The following is a 16910-nucleotide window of genomic DNA, read 5'->3' as shown; positions in this document are numbered from 1 at the left end:
AACAAGAAACGTTACTTATACATCGTGTCTCAATATTTCGTTTACCTCTCCTGTCGTCGATGTATGCTTATAGACATAACAGAGTACAACGTCTTTCATTTGTACAATTTTCTCAATATGCTAATGCACTGACAGTATGTTTGACTTCGAATATGCCGAATATGGAGACGGAAACATTGTGATAATCTACCATTAAAAAAGTAATCTCGTTAAGGACATTTTTTTGAGAGAATGCTTGAATAAAATGACAAAAATCGGCCTAAAGAAGTAAAGTTTGGAGATATAAATTTAAAATATCATGATGTCCCAGTATCGGTGAGATATCAAAATTTAATATGTCAAAGGAATATAAATAGGACAATAAAACGAAAAAAATAATCACAGGTACTTAAGGATTGATTTGAGTATTTACCACTGTTTAGAAATATTGTAAAAATGGAAACTACAAACAAAGTCCTCGTAACTGTTCAATAGACAAGTACAATGTACATTATGCATAGTATCGTTCATCATTTTTTTCTGATACACATAGTTATGGAACGCCCTTACTGCCTTGTGTGGACAACATTCATGCAACAGTTGTGATGATACTTTTTCATTTATTTCTGATACTTTGAAATTACATATGTATATGGTGATGCTTCTTAATTATGTTTTGATACTTGTTCTTTTACATTGATGTTGGACTTGATTTTATATGTTGATACTTCATTATACGAGATTGACATTAAATAACTACGTTTCTTTATTTTGTATGTATACTAATATTACATGTACGTCTTCATATATTGATACTTTTTCATTATATGATAATGATATTTTCACACTTTTTATGTTGTTGATTAATTTTAATGTCTGAAATATACTACTTGTATGACCACAACGACGTCAAAGCAAAGCCACCGTCAATTGGATGCATTCGGGATTCTTTATTTTTCAATGTTCAGCGAATTAAATGCCCTTAAATTAAACTGACTTGACTGCAGCGAGACTACTCTGAAACTCTTGAGATCAGTAGATTCAGGGCATTTAATTTATTCACTGAAGTATAGTGCTGTATTGACTGGAACAAAAAATAAAATTACATTTCAGTGTTCCCGGCAATTTACCATACCTGATCCAAAGGCTAAAGTGAGCTTTTATTATCAAAATTTGTCTTTCTTAATGCAATTTCTTTTTTAGAAACACTGGACCTTTCTACCAAACTTGCCACAATGTATCCTTAAGTTACATGAAGGGGCATGTCCTCTTTCTAGGAGAAATATTTAAAAAATTTTGTAAGTTTAGTGTATATCTTTTTAAAACATCTTTTCAAAAACCCTGGGCCAGAAAAGATGACACTCATTCGATGTGAAAGCGATGTACTTCAATGGATTGAATCTACACTGCTTCATTTATTTAATTTGTGGTTTATAAAACAGTCTTTTCTAAAATACATGCATACTTATAACGCCATTTTAGTAAGGAATGTATATATTTTCGCCAAAAATATTTGTTTTAAAAATGCTCTGTGTACTGCAGAATTTATTTGCCAAATTTTATCTTAACCTACAACCTCTGAATGGGCTATCATGAAATAAATGACCATGACATTTATTTAGTACAAGTTCCAACAAGTGTTCAGTTCCAATAGTCCTACATGTATCTCGATCTTTGAGTACTCTACCTTTATTTTATTGACACAATTTAAAAGATTCGTTGTAGATCGATGTATAATTATATTCGAGTCTGTTTTGTTCATATTCATATACATGAATAATTAACTTTAAAGAACTTGTAAGTACAACAAAAGACGTCTGTCAAACCATTGCCGACTTCAAAACATGCAAAACATTTAAAGATAATAAAAGTATGCTCTCTAGAGTGTTCTAATTAAGGCCAGAGATTACATAGGATATATGACTGTGAATTACTGTGATCGAAGGTAAATAATAAAATCTATTCCATGATTCATATAGAATAATTAAAAATAAACAAATAGAAGGCTAAAGTATACAGTACATATGTGTTATTCAACATTTCTTCTTAAAAGAAGCACTAAAAATAATGAGAACAAGCAATTGGTAAATCAGTAGAAATGTTTTGCAGGTTGAATGATATATTCCAATATGCTCTAAATACCGAAGAGCATATATAGTCAGGTGATAAATAAATTGCGTAAATTTTGTAAATTTGTAGGGCCATTGAGCAGTGAGGGATCTTTTTCATGCCAAGACCTACTGCGACACGGGACATCCGTTTATACGGTCTCATCCAAAGGACCGGTCCCAACGTCCCTCAGTGGGATTCGAACCCGCAACGTAAGGACCAACTTCTTCCTCCGCAACTCTAGAGCAGACGCTCTAACCACTGCTAAACGCGGGCGACTTATTGTGTAAATAAGAAAACCTGTGAAATCACTCATTTTCGTGTGGAAATTTTCTTGCATTAGAGTCGCGGAGTAATGAGTTGGTTCTTACGTCGCTGGTTCGAATCCCACTGCGGAGTGCGGAGACCAGTCTCTCGGATTGGACCGTGTAAATCGAGGTCCCATGTCACAGTAGTTGCGTGCACGAAAAAGATCCCTCACTGCTCAGAGGCCGTAAGTGCCGAGTACAGTTCTAAATTTGCAACCCTCCATAGGCAAAGGTGGCGTCTTAAAATATGAGTGACCTATTCTCGAAAGGGACGTTAAACAAACAAACAAACACTGATCTTCGTTTGGGTTTAATTTTCGTTGTTTTCTGGTATGAAGAGACCCACGAAATGTAAATTTTCAAATAAATAGCAACTTAGCACTTCATCATCCACGAAAACAATTTCCCACGAACCATTATTATTTTCCTCAAACCACGAAATTTGTCCCCAGGAAAATATGTGATTTACAGTAATATATAAGATCCGATTATTATATCCATTGCTAACTCAGAATTCATGTTTCTTTTTATATTCAGCCTTTAATGAAACTTACTACAAAAAAAAAAAAGAAACGAATGACTTAAGTTATTGATTGCTTGTTACATTACATTGGACAAATACCTTTTGGAGGACAAGAGAATTAGATGAACATAGTTTTAATTAGATACCAAATTGTAAATGTTATATTATGTGAATATGAATGTATGCATAAGGGTGGGAGGTCGACATCTCTTCTACTGTTAGTATTTATCATACATATGATGATACTGGTAGGATTTTATATTTTTGTTCCTATTTTAAAAGTACCATAGTAATACACTTCTCAACCTTTTCACATAAAAATGAAATTACCTTTACTTTAATACAAAATGTGATTGTCGTTTTCTTAAAGTCAGGAATAAATATGGCTTGCAGTAAATACACATCGACAAAGGAAACGACCCACGCTGCCCGTTTGTCTAGATTATTGTTGGATCCATGTACCGATCTCTTCAGGGACCTCCTCAGAACCTTTATAACTGAAGTACAATTTCCATATGCCCTCCAAAATTTCAGGAATACTTTGAACCCGATTTTCAACAAAGACCATAGGAATTTGCTCTATCCCAATTCAGGACAATTCCTGGGAACATATGCAGAATTTGATCTGTCTTTGCTATACATTTTATTGAGAAATATATCAGGGATAACATCCCACAAGAACGGATGGGGTAAACAACCCGATGTAACAGACCGTTCCCTCTCTGCCAATATTGACCGTATTAGAGAAATACGAAATACATATTGTGGACATGTACCCCGAGTTGCACTTGCTGATAAAGATTTTCAGAAAATCTGGCAAGATATGACGGTTATCATCCGTGAACTTGAAGGAAGTTTACCGGCAGGATGTACAAAGTATACAGATGCAGCTAAGCAGTTAAAAACTGTTTCGATGGACCCAGAACTGGAAAAGAAATACTTAGACATCATTGATAAACAGCATAAAGTTTGGGATGACATTAAAGGTAATATTTTTCAAAAGATTTTTAAAAATATCCCGAAACCATTTTAATTTACAATACGTGTATAAGGATAAAAAAAAAAAAAAAAAAAAAAGCAAAAAAAAACAAAAAAAAAAACAAAAAAAAAAAAAAAAACAAAAACAAAAAAAAAAAAAAAAAAAAAAAAACTATTCCACCATTATGCAGTAAGAGTTGTAGCTTCGATTAAATTTGCAGTCGGTTTACTTTTATTAAAAAGAACTCAGTCCAAATTAGTATTATGCAAATTAACTGAGTGAATCTTACTGTTTAAGATACAGCAACTGGGATAATAAAGGAACAAAACAAACTACACCAAGAACATCAACATCTTCGCGCAGAACAGAACATCCTGAAATCTGGGCTAGAACAGCAAGGGCATGAATTCAGATCTCATCTACAAAGACAGGAAACGAAACTTACAAATGAGCAAGAAAAACAAGATAAAGAACTGAAATATGCGCTCCATAAACAAGAAACAGAGCTTAAATATGGGCAACAGAGACTAGATAGAGAGTTTAAATCTGCGCTACAGAAACAAGGAAAGGAACTTAAATTAGAGATACAGAGACAAAGTCTGGAGCTAAACGCTGAGCAACAAACACAGAAAACTGGATTAGAAGTGGTGACAAATCGTCTCTCAGTGTTTGGTAAAGTATGCATCTTCAATACTATTTTACATGTAAGACTAAATTAAATACTACAATAATGGGAAGTTTAACGATGATTTATTTTTGCGACTTTCAGTCAAAATTCGAAGTCTGAAGTTTTTTTCTTAAAAAAAAAAACCGGAGAACTTACCTCTAATTTTAAGACCAAAAAAAAAAAAAAAAAAAAAAAAAATAAAATAAAATAAAAAAAAAAAAAAAAAAAAAAAAAAAAAAAAAAAATAATAAATCGAGGAAAGTATCATATATACAATATTCTTTAGAAAAACAGAATATATTGTCTATGTATAAACGTATTCCAGTTCGATAGAATTTTAAACGGTACTTATAGATCCAAGTGTCTTTTTAAGAAAATACAAATAATTGTAGCATTATCAAAAAGTATAGCTTGATGTTCAAATGAAAAAAGGTGAAGACAACGAACATTGATCCTTCTCAAGTAACCTTACTTAAAATCATGAAAATGTAAGCGAGAATGAAATTTTCGAAAGCAGAAAGTCTCGTGTAAGTACTTGAAAATAAAGTTCTCGCGATTGATTTAGAGTATTTATTTTGAAATTGTATTATTTATTATATAAAACTTATTCTGAATTACTTTTATCTGAATAATTTCATTTAACAGAAAATTATCCAGATTGTGAAAGAAGGAATATTCTGGGTAAGTCGTTTTTTAAGCCCCTGTAATCGAATATTCCGGGACATACTGTACATTCCTTACTTTCCGCAAGCACTTGATATCGCAAAATATTTACATTACAAGTGTATTTTGCATATAAAATGTGTGGAAATCTATGGCATTCAAAACACCATAACACGGACAGGGGGTCAAAAGGTTAAAGCATGCGTTTTATTTTGACGTCACAAACGTCGAACGCCGTGGAATTGTAACGTCATAAGCGAGAATCAAAAGTCACGATCACATTGAACAGACGCTGTTGAATTGGCTCTTCCATTAACTGTAACTTACTTGAAGGATAATAAAGGGATTTTTAAATATAAATCACATTTGAAGTCAATGCAAGGAGTTTAAAAATGTAAATATAAGCATTGAATCATTATTTTTTTGAAAGATATAGTCTCATAACTGCAATGGTGTGTGCAAACAAATTTTCATAACGCGCTAACTCGCGTAACTCAATTTGTTTGCTCATTCATTCATTAAATGACTCCTTGACAGTAAATCGCAAGAACAGTAATTTACGAGTGGATGGTTGTTCAAGATATGTTTACTTGGCTTTCAGCATCATGAAAATAAAAGCAAGAAGTTTTCTTTAGCGAGAGGAGAAATAGAGAAATTACGCGATAATTAATTCCTCGCGTATATTAAGGAATTTACAGTATAGTTTTTGATCTGTCCGCCCGTCTATCTGTTAATATGTTTGTCTGTTTGTCGGCAAAAAACTTTTACTATGCCAAAAGATTTTGTTGGGCTAGGACTTTCATATTTTATATGTGTATTCCCTGTTGTAAGATATTTCTTTAGATTTCAGCATATTTAACCTCTTGAACTTGGAATCTAACCTCCCGTTACAAAAAATTACCAAACCTCTCGTTACAAAAAAATAGCCAAACTTTAGCCTTAGCCATAACTTTGGTTGGACCTAGGGCTTTTATATTTCATTTGTGTTTTCCATGTGTCCAGACCTTTCCTTGGGTACCAACATTTTTTTTACCTTTGGGCATTAATCTTTGAAAACTTTAACCTTGGCCATAAATTTTTAAAAGTGGGTGCTATAACTTTTGTATATCATGTGTGAATTTCATGTGATCTGACCTTTCTTCTGGTACTCTCGTTTTTGACCGCCAGACCCCTTGATCTGTAGTTTGACATACATTTGAAAAATACTTCAACTTTACCTGTAACTCTTGAACGGTTGCTGTTGAGATTTTCACTTTTCATATATGAATTTCTACTCACAAGGTCTTTCTTTTAGAACCATTAATTTTTTGACCTCCTCACATTGCCCTTGGAGTACGACCTACTTTGTAAAAAAAAAATTACCTTGGCGATATTTTCTGAATGGATTGCACAAGGACTATTGTATTTCACATGTGTATGCCCTGTGAGGAGATTTTTCTTTGGGTACATGTATCAACACTTTTGAACTCTTAACCTTGGAGTACATTTGTACATTTGAGAAACATAAACCTTGGCCTTAAGCATTCATAAGGGGGCAGCAGTGTTTCACAATGACATCTTGTTTTTTTTATCTTAACTTATTAGAATTCAATTCATAAAATCTCTGCTTTTCCAATTATTTGGATTTCTTAAATTTTGTTTTCAAATTTAATTTTAATCTAAACTTTGCCATTACAAATGAAAGTATGCCCGTCAGAATTTACAAGTTCTGTTATAATAATTGATTCTTTTCTTTTAGACAATATTGCTTATAAGTGTCTAATTTTTCAGATAACACAGCAGCAATTCTCAAATCTATAAAATCCCGTGATGTCTACATTAGGACATCAGCTGTAGACAGAATTATAGAAAAACTCAAAGAAAATCAAATTGTGATTTTGACAGGGAAAGCGGGAACTGGAAAAACAACCACAGCTTACCATGTGATGTGTGAGCTGTCAGATGAGTCTTTAGAATCGCCTTATATACCTGTCATTATAAATTCACCGGATGAGTGGAATAAAGTTGTCAACCACAACCACCGATATATTGTTTTCATTGACGACTTTATGGGATCGACAAATTTAGATCGAGTAGCCGTTGATAAATGGAAATCAAAATTAGATACAATATTTGCATGCACTAGGAATGGTCAAGTCTTTGCCTTGATTGGAATAAGAAGAAACGTTTTGGATGAGGCTGAAAGGTATCATATGCATGGAATATTTCACGAAGTTACTATATTTGATCTGTCAATGGAGCAGAACATCACTACAGGAGATAAAAAAAAGATGTTCGAAGCTTATAATGCAAAGTCCTCTTTTAAAGATTCAATGAAGTTCCCTCATTATGAAAGAGAGCAGATCGCATGTTCAGATCCGTATTATGGATTCCCCTTGACATGTTTTCAATTCTTTTCTAGAATGGAATTTTATCAACTTGGTCCTTCCTTCTTTTTACATCCAAATGAAAAGTTGTACCATGCAATAGAAGGCATGCGAAAGTCAAAATCTGAGTGCAATGAAAAGTTGTCATATTGCATTTTATGCTACGTATTTATGCAAGGGAACATTATGAAGAATGCTATCAGTTACGATTTGTTCGACGGCATATGTAAAAAAGTTAGAATTAATCGTGTTTCTGAAATTGATATTTGGGATGCTATTGATGATTTAAATGGAATGTATCTTTCAGATATCAAAACAAAAAGCATTTACCAATTCTCACATGAAACGGTTTTAGAGACTGTTTTGTTGTCATTTGGACAACTAGCTCCAAATATCGTAATAAAACGATGCAGAAAAAAGATTTTTGATGAATTAATCCGTACAGAAAACTATGAAACTAAACCAGGCGAAGTCGTCTTGAAAATACCACCGAGTCACTTTGAAGATCTGGCACAGAGAATGCTTCGTGGGGATGATGGTGACGGCGTAGAAGACGAAAAATTAGAAAATATTGTTGATGTCATTTTACAACACCCTGCATGCCAGGATTCCGAGTTTGTGTACGTGTTGTTAAATCGTAACATTTCTGTGCGAATGGCGTCTATTCTTTCCTTGCTGTGTAAATCCTTCCCATTGTATTGTATGCACGAAGTTCTAAGAGAGAATCTGTTGGAATATTATGGCCCTCATTTTATGACTTCAGAATCATTGCAAACATATGTATATACCATTGGCAAAATATATAAAAGAAAAAGATCCTCTCTAGATGTCGAGCTTTGCACTCCGATTGTTTTAACTGAAACAAAATTATTCTCCCCTTTTTTTCCAGTGCACGTGCTACATTATGTTATTCAGCAGAAATTTAATAAACCGTTTATAATTACACGACACGATCTTGCAGATCTTTTGACAAGGTGTGTAACTAATTTCAGAAATAAATCCTTAGCAATGATGTTACTTCAGTACATCAAAAAATACCCAGATTTACATGATCTTCTCGGTAACCTTTACGTTGTTCGTCTCTATGATAAATATTTTCCAAATAGTATCGACCCCCTCAATGGATATTACAAAGAAACACCGCTTCATTGTTGTGTTACACATGGATGGGAAGACATGGTAGATATAATTCTAAACATTCATAAACCATCAAAGACAACAAACAACTGGACATGTGTTCATTTTGCTGCCTACAACGGACGGTGGACATTGCTAGAGAGGTTTATCAATCTGGGGCAGGATATAACCGAAAGAACAGCCGAGGGATACTCTGCACTGCAAATAGTACTGCTAGGACTCAGATACGGATCAAGAGTTGTTTCGACACGGTCGTATGTAGTGCCAACGTCTTTCAGTGATGGTTACTTTTGGGAATACTGTGTCTCAATGCCGGGAAGTGATGAATTTGAAAATGTTATCCGTATTTTGCTGAAAAACAAAACACACTGCTTTGCAAGTGACCTACTGATGGAAATTGACAAATTCAGAAACGGTATCGGACATTACCTAGTGATTCATAATTATAGCAGTATTCTTGATCTTCTTCTTGAATGTAACAAAAAGTTTGCTTTCCTTCGTAACAATAGCGAGCTCCCTACAACATTACATGTAGCAGTGTATCTTGGTAGACCTAAGCTAGTGAGGACACTGTGGGAAGCAGGGGTACGTCCAGATGAATCCGATCCCTCACTCGTGGATATACTTGATGATGGAAAGAAATTTTGTACAAGAAAAATGGAGTACTCATATATATGTATACATAATAGACTGAAAACGCTTTGGAATGAAAATGGAGAAGAAATAATGGGCATTAAATTGAAATGCATTGCGTTAGTGGGGGTTGAATTTGGAAACGATGATGCCTTCCAAAGCGTGAGACATTTTCTGCAGGATAGGGCTTATTTTTAAACTTAGCTTCTTGGAAGTATCAAATTTGAAATTACGAGTTTAAAATTTAAAATTTCTCCACAGTTTTTTTAAACAAACGTTCTCATTCAAGGACAACACAAAAAATATTTACTATTATTAAAGATGAGATGAAGGCACCCATTTTGGACAATCTATTCATGCAAATCTTCCTTTGTCACTCAATATATTAACATGTAAATTGATAAATAAAGGATTAGAAACTATATATCGATTTAATTTTACTTAAATATTCGTAAAAATTTAAATGATAATGACAATTGGAATTTTTTGAATGACAGTTTTTTTATTCAATGATTATTAAAAATCATTTCATTATGAAAAAAGGAAGATCTTAACTGAGCCATCCTTTTGGCATTCTCTTGGAAACTTTAGAATCTATAAAATTTAACTTATCACCATATTCTTCTGGTAAAGTCTTTAACATGTCACGGTTATTGCCACAACGACGTCAGAATCATACAGTTATATTTTAGTTACAATGTAACACCTGCATGTAAATCGATCTTTCAGGACTCCAAATTTGTATCTTGATTGGCATGCTTTAAAAAAATCGTTCCAGACTGAAGATTAGTATTCAAACTTTTGTTCGTATTTTATATACCTGAACAGTTGAATTTTAAAAAGCTACAATCCATGGATTCAATTCAATGATCTTAAAACGTTATATATATATATATATATATATATATATATATATATATATATATATATATATATATATATATATATATATATGAATGTGGATTATTATTACGAAGGTTTATAACAAATATCATAAGAGGAATTTGCTAAAATCAATTATTATAGTAATAATAACAGCTATTCCAAGCATACAATTAAAAAAGGAGGCAATGAAGCAATAGAATAATCCTTTTTTTTTTTTTTTTTTTTTTTTTTTTTTTGATTAATTTAAAGATTTTAGATAATAAAGTAATAGAAGCCAACTTTGCTTTAAAATGAAATAAAGACGAACCACTGAGGTTTATAATCAGTTTGTGTGTATACTCAGTACGGATATAATATTACATTTGTTGTCTGGAGTATTTAACTGGAAGAAAGTTATGTGTAAGAAGTAAAGATAACGTACAGAAACCAATCTCGTCAATGAAATATGAAGATAACGAACAGTAATCAATCTCATGATTTCTTTGAAACAATACAAATTTGGAGCATAGCAAACACATACGTCTAAAAACATCAGAGGTGGGATCAGGTGCCATGGAAGAGTGAGTATCCCATATCCTCCGCGTGCTGCAGGTTATGATCGGGGAAAAAACAGCAAACGAAATTAATCATGAATAGGACAAAAACTAGGATCCCTGGAAACACGAGGGATGGCAGAAGTTGCTTAGAGGGATTATCAGTAAACAAACAAAATATAATTAAGATTAAGAACCATTTGTTGATTCACATTTTATCTTTGCAAGGAAATTACCATTTGGTAAAAATCATTTTCTCAAGCAAATCTTGTTTTGTATTGATATTCAAATATTTTTTAAAAAATCAGAAAGTTAACACTGTGGTTACATTTTGAAGACACTTTAAATTTCAATTACAGTTTTTTGAGGTCAACAATATGATATAATCATTTATTGCAAAACCTTTTCATCGTAAGTACTAGCAAATGTCATCTAGGAATAATCATAACGGTGCAACATTGAATCTTAGAGCAAATTAACCGAAATAATTTTTGAAGTTGTAAAATTCATTTTTTTTTTAAATTTAACCCATTGTTCTTTGAATGGGAACAGCAATCATTTTTGATATTTAGAACCCAAGAAAATTATAAGGAAATATGCACATCAAACTCTTGCAGTTTGAAATATATCTTTAGCCGTTTTAAGAAGTCAAACTTAAAGGCTATTTCCCCTTTATTTTTATCCCATATCGATAAAGCTTTTCAACCAATTCCATTTCTTTTAGTTTGAATTTTTGCACAAAATAATCCTTTAATGAAAAAAATGACCAGGTATTTACTGAATAAAATTGGGGTTCAAAATTGTTATCATGGTATTGTCGCCAGTTTGAAAATTTTAAATATTGAAAGCATAACAGTTACTGTCCTTGGTGATTTTGATTTACATGAAACTGCATTAAGATTATTGAAAGACTTCTGCGAGAATCTATATTGGTAGATGCATAGGTAAAGGAAAAAGTTATGTCGATCAGACTTTTTTGGGGTGATATTATTTTTTTCAAACAGATTATACATTTCTCTTTATGTGTGATTTGTTTGTGTTCATTTAGGGGGATTAAATAGAGGGATCATAATTGTATCATAATGATCCTTTTTATCATGTAAATTATTATGATAAGGATTCAAAACATACATGTTATGCGTTGATAATTGTGTTGATAAATAAGATAACAATAGATTTATAAAACTTTATAAGGTGTTAAAAGTTATATAAAGTAGGCTTCATTGAATCTTACAGTTGGTTTATACAAAGAAACGTCATTAACCATTTCAGAGGATTTCATTAAAACTGAACTTACTTTGCTTCCGGGCCTACAATTGGCTATCTTTATTTTTAAGTCAAGATTGAACATGGTTTGAAATAAATAAATTTCGACAAAGGAGACCACCCATGCCGATCGTCTGTCCCGATTATTGGTGGACCCATGCACTGATCCTTTCAGAGACCTCCTCAGGGGCTTTATCACTTAAGTGCAATTTCCATATGTTTTTTAAAAGGACAGAGCTACTTCATTGCCAATTATTAGCGAAGTCCAAAGAAATTAACTTTATCCCTGGCCAGTACAGGACAATTCCTGGAAAAATATGGAGAATTTGATCTGTCTTTGATATATAATATCACGGGTAATCCCACAAGAACGGATGGGGTAAACAACCAGATCCAACAGACCAGTCTATCTCCGCTAACATAGACTGCATCAGAGAAATACGAACTACATATTGTGGACATGCATCCAGATTCACACTTGCTGATAAGGATTTCCAAAAAATCTGGCAAAGTATGACATCATTCGTGAGCTTGAAGGATGTCAACCAACATGAGTTTTAACGTACACAGATGCAGATAAGGTGATTAAAAACTGACACAATGGACCCAGAACTGGAAAGGAAATACTTCGGTATCATTGATAAATAACAAAATGTTTTGAAGGACTTTAATGGTACTATATTCCCAAGATGTTTCCACCCGTAACAAATTTCAGATTTCTTTTATAATATTAATATAAAATATCGTATAGACATTCATTCCACAAACATATGCAATGGTAGCTTCGATTTGCAGTTGGTTTATTTTTGATCATGGAAATTCAATCAAAAATTAGAATTGTGCAAATTAACTGAATGAAGAATGTTGTTTAAGATACAACTGATGTAATAAAGGAACAAGATAAAATTCACTAACAACATGAAAACAAGCAAAACAGGACAATCTGAAGTATGGGATACAACAATAATGGTATGAATTCAGATCCAAGTTACAAAGAAAGGAAACGGAACTTTAATATGAACAAGAAAAACTAGATGAAGTGAAATATGCGCTCCATATATACAAGAACCAGTACTTGATTATGGACAACAAAGACTAGATAAAGAATATAAGTCTGCGCTTTAGAATCAAGAAGAGGAAGTAGTTAAAGGTCAAGAGACAAAGTCTGGAGCTTAACGCTGAGCAACAAACACAGAAAGTGGATTAGAATGGTGAGAGAAAGACTATCAGTGTTAGGTAAAATATTTACATGTAAGACTATGTTATATACTACAATAATTGGATCTTTTGCGATGATTTATTTTTGCGACTTTTAGTCAAATTCAAAGCCTGAAATTTTCACCTTAAGAGAGAGAGAGAGAGAGAGAGAGAGAGAGAGAGAGAGAGAGAGAACTCGCCTCTAATTTTAATACCAAAAAATTAAATCGAGGAAAAATCGATCTCAAAGAACCTTACTTATGAAAATATACGCGAAAATGAAATTTCTGAAAGCAGACACTCTCGTGTAAGTTTGTGAAAATAAAGTTCTCGCGATTGATTTAGAGTATTTATTTTAAAATTGTGTTATTTATTATATAAGACCTATTCTGAATTACTTTTATATGAATCTTAAACAGAAAATTATTCTAATTGTGAAAGAAGGAACATTCTGGGTAAGTCGTTTTTATGCCCCTGTAATCAAATATTCCTGGACATACGGTAGAATTCTTATTTTTCGCAAGCACTTGATATCGCGAAATGGCTCTTTGACAGTAAATAGCGAGAACAATAATTAACAAGTGAACGGTTGATCAAAATAATTTTACTTGGCTTTCAGCAAAATACAAATAAAAGCCAGTAGTTTTATTTCGCGTGTGGTGCTTCTAATTAATTCATCGCATATGTTAAGGAATTTATAGTATATTTTTTGTTCTGTCCGCCCGTCTGTCTATTAATATGTTTGTCTGTTTGTCCGCAAAAACTTTAACTATGTCCATCGATTTTGAATGGTTGGTGCTAGGGCTTTCATATTTCACATGTGTATTCCTTGTTATGATTTTTCTTTAGAATTCAACATATTTGATATCTTGAAGTTGGAATTTGGCCTATTGTTACAAAAAAACCCAAACTTTAACCTTAGCCATAACTTTTGGTTGGAGCTAGGGCTTTCATATTTCATTTGTGTATTCCATGTGTCCAGACCTTTCCTTAGGTACCAATTTTTTTTTTACCTTTCGTCATTTATCTTTGAAAACTTTAACCTTGGCCATAACTTTTGAAAAGTGGGTCCTATTACTTTTACATATCACAGGTGAATTCCATGTGATAAGACCTTTCATCTGGTACTCTCATTTTTGACTTCCTGACCCGTGACCTTGTAGTTTGACCTACATTTGAAAAATACTACAACCTTACCTATAACTCTTGAACGGTTGCTACTTACGATTTCACAGTTCACGTATATATTCCTACTGACAAGGCCTTTATTTGGACCCATTAATTCTTTGCCCTCATGACATTGCCGAGTAAGATCTATTTTTTGTTTAAAAAAAATGACCTTGGCCATATTTCTGAATGGTTAAAACCAGGGCTATTGTATTTCACATGTGTACAACTGTCGTCAGAATTATAGAAAATCTCAAAGAAAATCAAATTGTGATTCTAACGGGCAAGACAGGAACTGGAAAGACAACCACGGCTTACCACGTGATGTGTGAAATGTCAAATGTCAGATGAGTCTTTAGAATCGCCTTGTACACCTGCCATCATAAATTCACCGGACGAGTAGAATAAAGTTGTGAACCCCAAACAGCTATATATTGATTTTCTTGATGACTTTATTGGATCGACAAATTTAGTTTGAATAGCAGTTGGAAAATGGAAGTCAAAATTAGATGCAATATTTGCATGCATTTTGCATGGTCGTGTTTTAGTATTGATTGGGTTAATACGAAGCATTCTAGACGAAGCCCAAAAGTATCTTATGCAAGATGTTTTTCACGACAAAATTGTAATTGACCTATCCAATGAACATAATCTGACGATAAACAGAGAATGTCTGATGCTAATCTGACGAGAGAAGATAAACAGAGAATGTTTGATGCATTTAATTCAAGGTACGCTCTTAAAGATGCAGTGGAATTACTTCCTGAGGAGAGAATGCAGATAATATGTAGTGATCCATATTATGGATTCCCCTTGACATGTTTTCAATTCTTTTCTAATCGTGATTTTTATCAACTTGGTTTTTCATACCTTTTGCATCCAAATGAAAAGTTGTATCATGCAATAGAACATATGCGGAAATCAAAATCTGAGTACTTCGAAAAAGTGTCATATTGGGTTTTATGCTACGTATTACTACAAGGGCATATCATAAAGAATGCTATCAGTGACGATTTGTTAAAAGCATTGGTGAAAAAGTGAAAATATCCAGTGTCTCTGAGATTGATATATCAGATGTAATTGATGAATTAAATGGTGTGTATCTATCAGACATAAATTCAAAGCACGTATACGAATTCTCACATGAAACGGTTTTAGAAACTGTTTTAGTATCATTTGGACAACAAGTTCCAGATATCATAATAAAACAGTGCAGTAGAAAGAAATTTATTGAATTAATCTGTACACAGAATTATGAACCAAAACCTTGTGAAGTCGTCTTGAAAATTCCACAGCGTCATTTTGAAGACATGGCACAAAGAATACTTTGTGGTGATGATGGTGACGGGGTGGAGGATATAGATATCAGTAATATCGCCATTACCCTTTTTCATCATCCTGCATGTCATGATTTAGAGTTTGTGTATGTGTTGCTAAATCACAATGTCTCCTTCCGATTTTTGCGTATTCTTGCATTTTTTGGGACGGGTTAGCATGGAATATATGTATGGATGGTACTTTGCTGCAGGCGATGTTAGAGTATTATGGTCCTCATTATATTACTTCTGAATCATTGCAAAGCAGTGATCAAAAGTCAGGTAGAGTAAGCGAGTCTTGTAAACTATCGAACAATATCACATCAGTTGTGTCAACAGAGACACAGCCACAGTTTGTAATTCCATGCAACCAATTTGCAAGGATTTTGTCATATCTTGTGTTTCATTTCAAAAATGAAGCACGGGTGATGATTTTCGTTCAGTACATCAGAACACATAAATTACATGACATTCTGAACACCCTGTACGTTTGTGAATTTTTCTTTGAAGGCTTTGGTATTAGTATGTTTGATTTATGTAACACTTTTACAGAAGCACCACTTCATTTTTGTGTTTTACATGGACGGGAAGACATTATAGATATTATTTTAGAGTTTCAAAAACCATCAAAGACAACAAACAACTGGACATGTGCTCACATTGCTGCACATACCGGACGGTCATCATTATTACAGAAATTTCTTAATCTGGGACAGGATATAACTGAAAAAACAGCTGAAGGATACTCGGTTTTCCAAACCACATTGCTGGGACTCAGACATGGATCAGGAGTTGTGAAACATTGGTCATACGTAAAAAATCGAACTTTTCCTCTTGGTTTAGAGTCATGCATTTTTTTTTTCTGGAAGAGAGGACTTTAAAAAAGTAATTTATATTTTACTAAAGACAAAAACAAATTGTAAAACAAGTAATTTACTCAAAGAGATTGACATATTCGGAAACGGTATAGGACATTACTTAGTGATGCATAATTATAAAGATATCCTTGATGTTTTTCTGGTATATAACAAAGAGTTCATCTTCCAACGTAACATCAGTGAGCTTCCCACAACATTACACATAGCAGTGTACTTTGGTAGACCGAAACTAGTGACGGCCTTGTGGGATGCAGGGGTACGTCCAAGAGAATCCGATCTCTCTCTTGAAATGACGCTAGATAGC

This window comes from Saccostrea echinata, unplaced genomic scaffold (genome assembly GCF_033153115.1).
Source record: "Saccostrea echinata isolate AGI-Se365-2 ecotype Australia unplaced genomic scaffold, CSIRO_AGI_Sech_v1 ptg000058l, whole genome shotgun sequence".
Classification (NCBI taxonomy): domain Eukaryota; kingdom Metazoa; phylum Mollusca; class Bivalvia; order Ostreida; family Ostreidae; genus Saccostrea; species Saccostrea echinata.
Note: the sequence above shows the minus strand (reverse complement) of the source record.